We start from the raw sequence: 7,739 nt of genomic DNA on the forward strand, positions 1-7,739 counted from the left end.
TCAAACAGAGCCCTCTTTGCCCCCGCAACAACAAAACAACTCCCCTGCTTTGTCTTCGAAGAAAAAACAATCACATATTAAAAAAAAGTTCCATTGTAAAACAGTGTTGATTTTCTCCAGAGACCAGGATAACTTGATCCATCTTGGGGGCAAATACATTGTAAATTTTAGAAGCTGTCACAAGTTTCTCTTGTTTATGCAATTAGGCCCAGAATCTGAAATAGAACTCAAGCACTGCCCACTTTAAAAGCGGAACTCAAAAGCTGGCCCTAGGTAGATGCCTCAATCTTCTCCCACACGCACACATGAGTCAAACAGCCTCCCTGGGCCACAATCCTCAAAGCCCATCCTCTCACATGCCAACTGGGGACTCACTGGGGACGACAATGAGTATGACGGGTCCCTTCATGAGGCCATCCCCTCCCTGAAGCCACTGTCAAAAATGCAACGTTCTTTCTCCAGACAAGTTAGGCCCCCTCTTTCTACTCCACATTTCTGTTCATGCTTGCATCAACCTTCAAACAAACACCTAGTCTGGGACACTTGAAGGCCTATTCATCCCCACAGCAGGCGTCTCTGGCGTAGAGCATGGGCCTCATTGAAAGGATGAATTCTGTGTACCACTCTCATGTTCAGGGTCGCCATTCTTTGCTTTTAAAGATGACATCACCCATGCCAATGAGCAGTGCAGCCCAGTGCAGGATTTGGGGCTTCTGGCCCACACCGTCTGACAAACTCCTTCTAGCCCAGGGGAGCTTCCTAACACTTGCCTTTCTTTTGCTAGGAAAGATCTCCAGTCTTGGGTTTTGTCTTCCATTTGGAGTTATCCTCACTCCCCCACTCCACCCTCCTGCGATGTCGATGGCAGAAGCCAACAAGAAAGCAGGGAATTCAGAATCAGTCAGCGGTGGTTTTCGGTTTGAACTTGGATAGACTTCCTGTTCCTCTGGGAGCCCAATATCCCATACACCAAAGGGATCTAGCAGGGCAAGCTAGTAGGTTTTGTTTTACCAAAATTAAAATTTCTCTCGAGAGAAGACGTATTAGCTCTGCAAAATATAACAGAATGCTCTGTTTGTTTTTGAAACGCCTACCCTTTAATGATCCTCCCTGTTGAGCGCAAAGCTGTTGAGTCCTTCACATCCTAAACGGAGAGGCGTAAAGGCCGTCTTGAAGCATCTCCATCTACAGAGGCCTCAGCATCTCGGACCGATGCCGTGCTCTGAAGGGGGCTGGTTATTTTCACAAGAGGGAGCGGATGAGGACCACTGATTGTGGTTATGTCGGCCTGTCCTCCCCACTCTCAAAACTGGTCTTGATTACTCAGGGATGGAAATGGCAACATTTGGCTCTGAACATCCCCGCCCCCTCGCCACGCAAGGGTGAGGGGGTGGCTGTTCGCCACTAAATACCATCGGCAGGGGGAGTATCAAGGAGATGTAAATTCTTGGAGGGCAAGGGCTGCCTTCTAACTGACACATCAATGCCTAACAGGAGGCCCCATAAAAAATACATTTTAAAAAATTCAAATGTTGATCCAGCTTTAAGCTGGAGCAACCATGAGTTGCCAACATTTGCTGGTAGTTTCCATTTATGAAATGGCCCGCACGTCATTCAATTAAAGCTGCAGCTCATGGGCTCAGAGCACACCACGGTGCTCTATGAAACCCTCCCTTGAGTCTCCTTTGCAGACAGCAGTATCCTTCTTTTGTAAACCCTGACTCAACTTCCCCTTCATGCATGTGTGCATCTCCAAGTAAAATGATCCTATTGTCATGCTAAGCTTCCTCCACAATTATTCTCCGCTAGCATGCTTCACGCCACCATTCCACCCCTACTTCTTTTTTACCACACTGAACTCAGGTAAACCCACTGTCACCAAGTCAGTTCTGAGTCATCGTGACCATAGAGGACAGACCCTTCCAGAAGCAGTCAGTCTCCTCATTCCCCCCTTGAGCAGCCAGGAGGTTTGTCACTAGTCCATTGAAACCACTTGTCTCGGAGGGCATGTGTACTCTCAGTCTTCCACACCTGACCACGTCCACAGCCATCGTTGCACTGGGTAACTGTTGCGCCAGAGCAAAGATGTCGATTTAAGAACTAAGGTGCACCTGACCCAGACCATGATCTTTTCGATGCCTCATATGCTTGTGAAAGCTGGACAGTGAATACGAAGACGGCAGAACGGGAGCATTTGAATCTTGGTATCGGTCAAGAGCACTGGAAGTACCTTGGACTCTCAGAAGAACAAACAGATCTGTCTTGGACGCAGTGCAGCCAGAACGCTTCTTAGAAGTGAGATGGTGAGACCTGGTCTCACGTACTTGGGCCCTCCTGTCAAGAGAGTCCGGTTTTTGGAGAAGGGCGCCATGCTAGGTAAAGCAGAGAATCCGCAGAAGAGAGGAAGACCTTCAACGAGTTGCCCTGACTCAGGGGCGCAACAGCAGCGGCCGAGCATGGGAGCAACGGCGCGGCACCAGGCAGTGTCTCAGTGTATTCCACGGGGCCTCTCCTAAGAGTTAGAAGCCACTCAACAGCACCTAACAATAACAGTAATCAGAAACATCGAATAAGCAAAAATGGCTAAAGTTCTTTCAAAAATCAAAAACATGCAACAAGAACAAATGTTAGAAAGGATGTGGGGGGACTGGAGCCCTACCCACTGTGGGTGGGAATGCAGATGGTGTTACCTGTTGTGGAAAATGGTATGGAGTTCTGCAAAAACTGAACACAGAACTAGCGTGTGTCCAAGAAATTGCACTTCTAGGGATAGACCCAAAAGGCAGCCAAAAAACCAAACCAAATTCACTGCCTTCAAGTCGATTCGCCTCACAGCGATTCTACAGGACAGAAGAGAACAGCCCCTGTGGGGTTTCTGAGGCTGTGAATCTTTATGGGAGTAAAAATCCACATTTTAGCCCAATATATGAACCACGAAACCACCTGGGCTCTACTCAAATGGCAGCAGACACTAAAAAATACCCCCAAACAATGTCCCTTGTAGTCACAATGGCCAAAGGGGGGAAATACCCTAAATTTCCATCAGCGTGTGAATGGGCACACAAAGTGTGGTACACACAAACAGAGAGACACCACACAGCCAGCAGGGCACACAAAGTCAGGGTACACGCCGCAGTGTGGACAGAGTTTGAAGACATCTGCTGAGTGAAATTAGCCTTTATCCAAGGGGCAAATAGCGTATGACCTCACATTCAAAAACAAACAAAAACAAGAGAATCCAAATGTACAGAGAAAAAAGTTGCTTTCCAGGTGTGGGAAAGCAGGGTAAATGGTGATGAGAATGTTGCATTGATTAAGGGTAGATTTTCCACAGCCAATTAATGTCATTGCTATCCATAAATTATATACTTGTAAAAAGTAGAATTAGCAAAGCCTGTGTGCTAGATATATTTACGATAATGACATCCCACAAAGGAGTCGTCATGGCTGCTTACATACAACCCAACACCTCATGGAATTGGGTTCCTTCCTTTGGAGATGGAGGCCATGGCTTCAGAAAACATCCCAGCTAGTTGGACTAATGCCGTGTTCAGTGTTTCTGTCCTACGTCCAAGTGCATTGTGCAGTGCCTGTGGCCTTCAACTTGTGCCTAAGTGGCCAGCCAGGGCACAGCAGTGGGTCTCTATTCGTCTGAAACACAGGAAAAAAGGAACAGGAATAGGAAGAGGATATGCAATGTGTGACTAGTGGAAGCCTCCTTGATCGGGAGACCAGAAGAACTAGCTGGTTCCCGCTACCATTAATGGACATTTCCAACAAAGTGTGTCAATAGGAACATCTTGCTCAAAACGCAGAACAGAATCACAGACTCTAGACTTTCTGCAGAGTGGATGAAGCCCTGAAAACTATTGTCCTGAGTTCATCTTTAAACCTTCAGCCAAAAATAGCCCCTAAAGTCTTAAACCCTGAAACTAAACAATGGTTTAGTTTAACTGGTAGGAAAAAAAATGTCTGCCTCCAGCATTGTTCTTTCAAGCACTCTCTCTATGGGAACAACTTGATGACAGCAATTTGAATGATTAGATAGGAAACTTAGGGGAGGTGGAGCAGTGAGTTTATGTAAATGAGGGAGGAGAAAGGCAGTGAAAGTGAGTGCACAACTTAAAGAACGTAATCCTTGCCACTGAGCTTCCAATCAACTGAAACTACTGGATCCGTGCACTTTATTTTTCACATACAATGCATCCACACAAATAATGCATGCACATAGAAAACTAACGTGGCTGGGGCTTGCTCCGCTTGCAAAATTCATATAACACATACATATAATCTGTGTTATTTGCATGAAATACGGAGTGTTTTCCTGTGTGTATTCTTAGCAACAAAATCAAGTGTAGATGGGAAACAAGTAGCAACATGCAGGCAAAGTAAGTCAAGTTAACCGACTCTGTCCTTGGCACGTCTCGTGGGTTTATTCCAACCCTCACAATGGCTCTAAAGACACCATCTTCTAATTCTGGGGAATTCGGAGATAAAAATCGTATGTTCGACCTGTTTCCAATGTTCTTGACTCCACAGGGGTAAGATCTGATGTCTCTGGTAAAGCTTACGCCAGTCCCTTTCTGCACTGTTCTCATCCTATTTCTTATTTTAACTAACAAACCCGCTCCAATCCAATTAAAAGGAGTTCTGAGTGGATTTCCAGTAAAGGGAATGGTCAGGAGGCCAGATGTCTGCACCTGAACTTGTGGTCAAGTTCTCCCAATGAATCACATTTTCAAAATGACTTCAAGCAGATATGCCATAAAATTATTCTTCCAATGTAAAACATAATGGAAGTGACAGCAAGTGCCCTAGGGGTGGACAACCATGTTTTAACATCATCTGTTCCTTTTTCCAAGGATTAATCTTAGAGAAGAGCAAAATAGGAGATAGTAAATTGGTTGTTTTTATTTCAACCACTAGCTTTTAGAAATGAAGTGAGGAAGTCTTTACAATATCCTGGGTTGATTTTTTTTTCCCTTCCCAGACAAGATAATTTTTTTTGGAAAGCTAATCGCTGGTACACTGGTGATGGTGGAGAATAAAGTCACATTCTTCCAGCGGACCTAAGTACCTTAACCACAAGCACAACCTTCGTATTTTAAAGACCATACAGGCTGGGATGCAGCATCACACAGAGAACAGAGACGACCACCTGGTGATTAATTATCTCAGGAGCTCTATGCTCATGGACAGATTTTTGTAGTGAATAATGATTGATTGTATAAAATTCTTAATGTCAACAGGCCATTAGAAGTCATAGTTATTAAATGGTCACTGAATACTACTCTGTCGCGGCAATCAGCTTATAGGTCTGTAGTAAAACACAAGATTTAAGTGAGTCGTTATGTGGATGAATAGTGGGATTTAATTTCAGAACTACCCTGCAATACATACAAGTGCTGTGCACTGCTACTACTTGTACCAACACTACCTCCAATAATAAACACTAACTATTGTTTTTTGATCCTTGCCTATGTCAGGCATTATGCAACAATCCAGATCGCATTGTCTCACTTCTTTTCTCACAACAGCCTATGAGATAGATAAAATGTTCTCCCTTTTCCTTATCGGGTAATCTAGATTCAGAAGAGGTTAGGAATATGTCGAAGGTCACACAGTTCATATTGGGGGAGAGACAAGCAGAGTCTAAAGAAATATCTTTAACCACGCTTCTCCTGACACCAGCCCCATCTCTAAGAAGGGACTCATGGATTGGTTTTCTAATGCAGCAGGCTTGCAGAATACTGTAAATCAAATCATTATCGATGTTGTAGCTATGTGAAGAAAGAGACGTCTCTCCTGTCCCAGGCATTCCTGCTGTACTTTGCATTTCTAAGAGCATATGTTAAAACTAAAGAAAATCCCTTGCAGATGTAAGGCCCGGGCTGCTAACACTTGCCTTTCTCCGCTGGATAGTGCCCTCCCCTGGCCTTGCCTTTCTGGGGCTAGCACAGGCGCCACAGCTTCGCTGAGCACAGAATGCCCTTTTCTTTCCTTTTTAACACAAGAATTTCTTGGGAGAAGGGTCTGCGACATAAAAATTCTCGGCATTTTATCACGCTTAACACTTAAATTAAAATTAGGTTAGCATTGAACTCGATTTTTATCACTTTCATGCACAATCACTTTTAGGGAGGCCACATCAGCTCAGAGAGTCATGCACCACTGGGTTTCTATTCCCAGTAGGGTTGAGTCTTCTGTTCTTCCCTGGGGAGCCACTGGGATTATGATGACTTTGGTCAACCAGGGTTTCCTCTAGAGGGTGCGTTACCAAAACATTTGGTTCAAAAGAAACTTTAAAGAAAATAGAAAACCTGTGAAATTACAAAGTTTACAAAAGACTCTAATTCCGATGGTGACCTAGAGGTTAAACACACACACACACACACTGCCACTGCAGTTCTAAAGGACTCTTAAAATAATTTGTTAATGCTAACAATTTGGAATCATCGACACCATGGCAACTAAGTTTGTCCAGTGACAGTAATCAAACCGCCTACAGCTGTCCATTCGAGGTGTGCGCTGAGGGAGATGAGACTGCCGTTTTCTTAGCATCGTTTCTGCCTCCCTTTGAAAGCCCGTCTTAATTGCCCCTTCTTGCCTCCTTTCTGAAAAGAAAAATTACAATGGGTGGGGGAGAGCCCTGCGTATGAAAGGGGACTCCTCACCCTGAGATCGATCGGAGTGATCTTAACCTCTTCTAAGTTATTTATTTAACTTGTGTGTACCGCCAGGCTGGGGGGGGGGCGGTCACTATTCGGGGGTCCCTGGGACAGCTTAAAACCCTTCCGACCCACTTGACACCAGCGATTGTTTTATTTAACTCGTGTCCTGGCACCATCTCGAAAGGGAACATAAACAGTGGCGCACACCGCTCGGATTTGCTCTTTGCAGCGGGAGATCCAATTACCTACGGCCGGCAGCCTCTCCTTCGGCCCCCTCCCCCGAACACTGTAAGACGCGATTTTAACCCCTAACTTCGACATGCGATTTGCGGCGCTCTCCAAAGGGCCCAGATTCCCAGCTGGCGGCGGAGAGCAGCCAGTCTCGGCGAAGGGCGCGCAGGCAAACCCCACTGGGCGCGCGCAGAAGGCTTCCCTGCAGAGCCTGCTCACCCTCGGCGTCCCGGGACCCTTAGCGGACGCCGCGAGGAGGAGGAACGCCCCCGGGCTAGGGCACCCCGGCCGCGGCGCCGAGCCTAGAAGACTACTGCCAGGCGCTATGGGCGAACTCCTCTGTTCCACGCAAGCCTGTCGGCTACAGACGTCTCCCGGGCACCAGGTGACAGCGCCGACGGCTCCCCGGCCTGGCCCCCACCCACGGCAGAGCGCTCCGAGCAGGGGAAAGCACTGCGGTGCGTGCGACCGCGGCGATCGCGGGCTCCGGACCCGGACACCAGCCTCCTGCTGCCAGTCCCGCGTCGTCCGTCGTGGGCGCTGCCCTGAGCGGCAGGAGAGGCTGGACCTCTAGAGCAGAGGTTGCGTGCGGAAGGGGCACTGGGCCGGTGGTCGCTGCCCCGAGCCTGGACCAGGCTTTCCTGGAGGCGTTCAGCCCAGGCACTCGGGGGAGCCGGGAGAGGCTCGGCCGGGGGAGAGAGCGCCCCTGGGTGCGCTGCCTGCCGGGTGAGCACCCCGGGGTGAGTGCTGAGCGCGCGCAGGACTCCCGAGTCCCGGCTGCGCACCGCATTCCAGCGGACCAAGCACCCACCCTCGGGGGTCCACTGCACCGCACTC

Source organism: Echinops telfairi, unplaced genomic scaffold (assembly GCF_000313985.2).
Source record: "Echinops telfairi isolate 266 unplaced genomic scaffold, ASM31398v2 ScPeMD7_18;HRSCAF=68, whole genome shotgun sequence".
Lineage (NCBI taxonomy): Eukaryota > Metazoa > Chordata > Mammalia > Afrosoricida > Tenrecidae > Echinops > Echinops telfairi.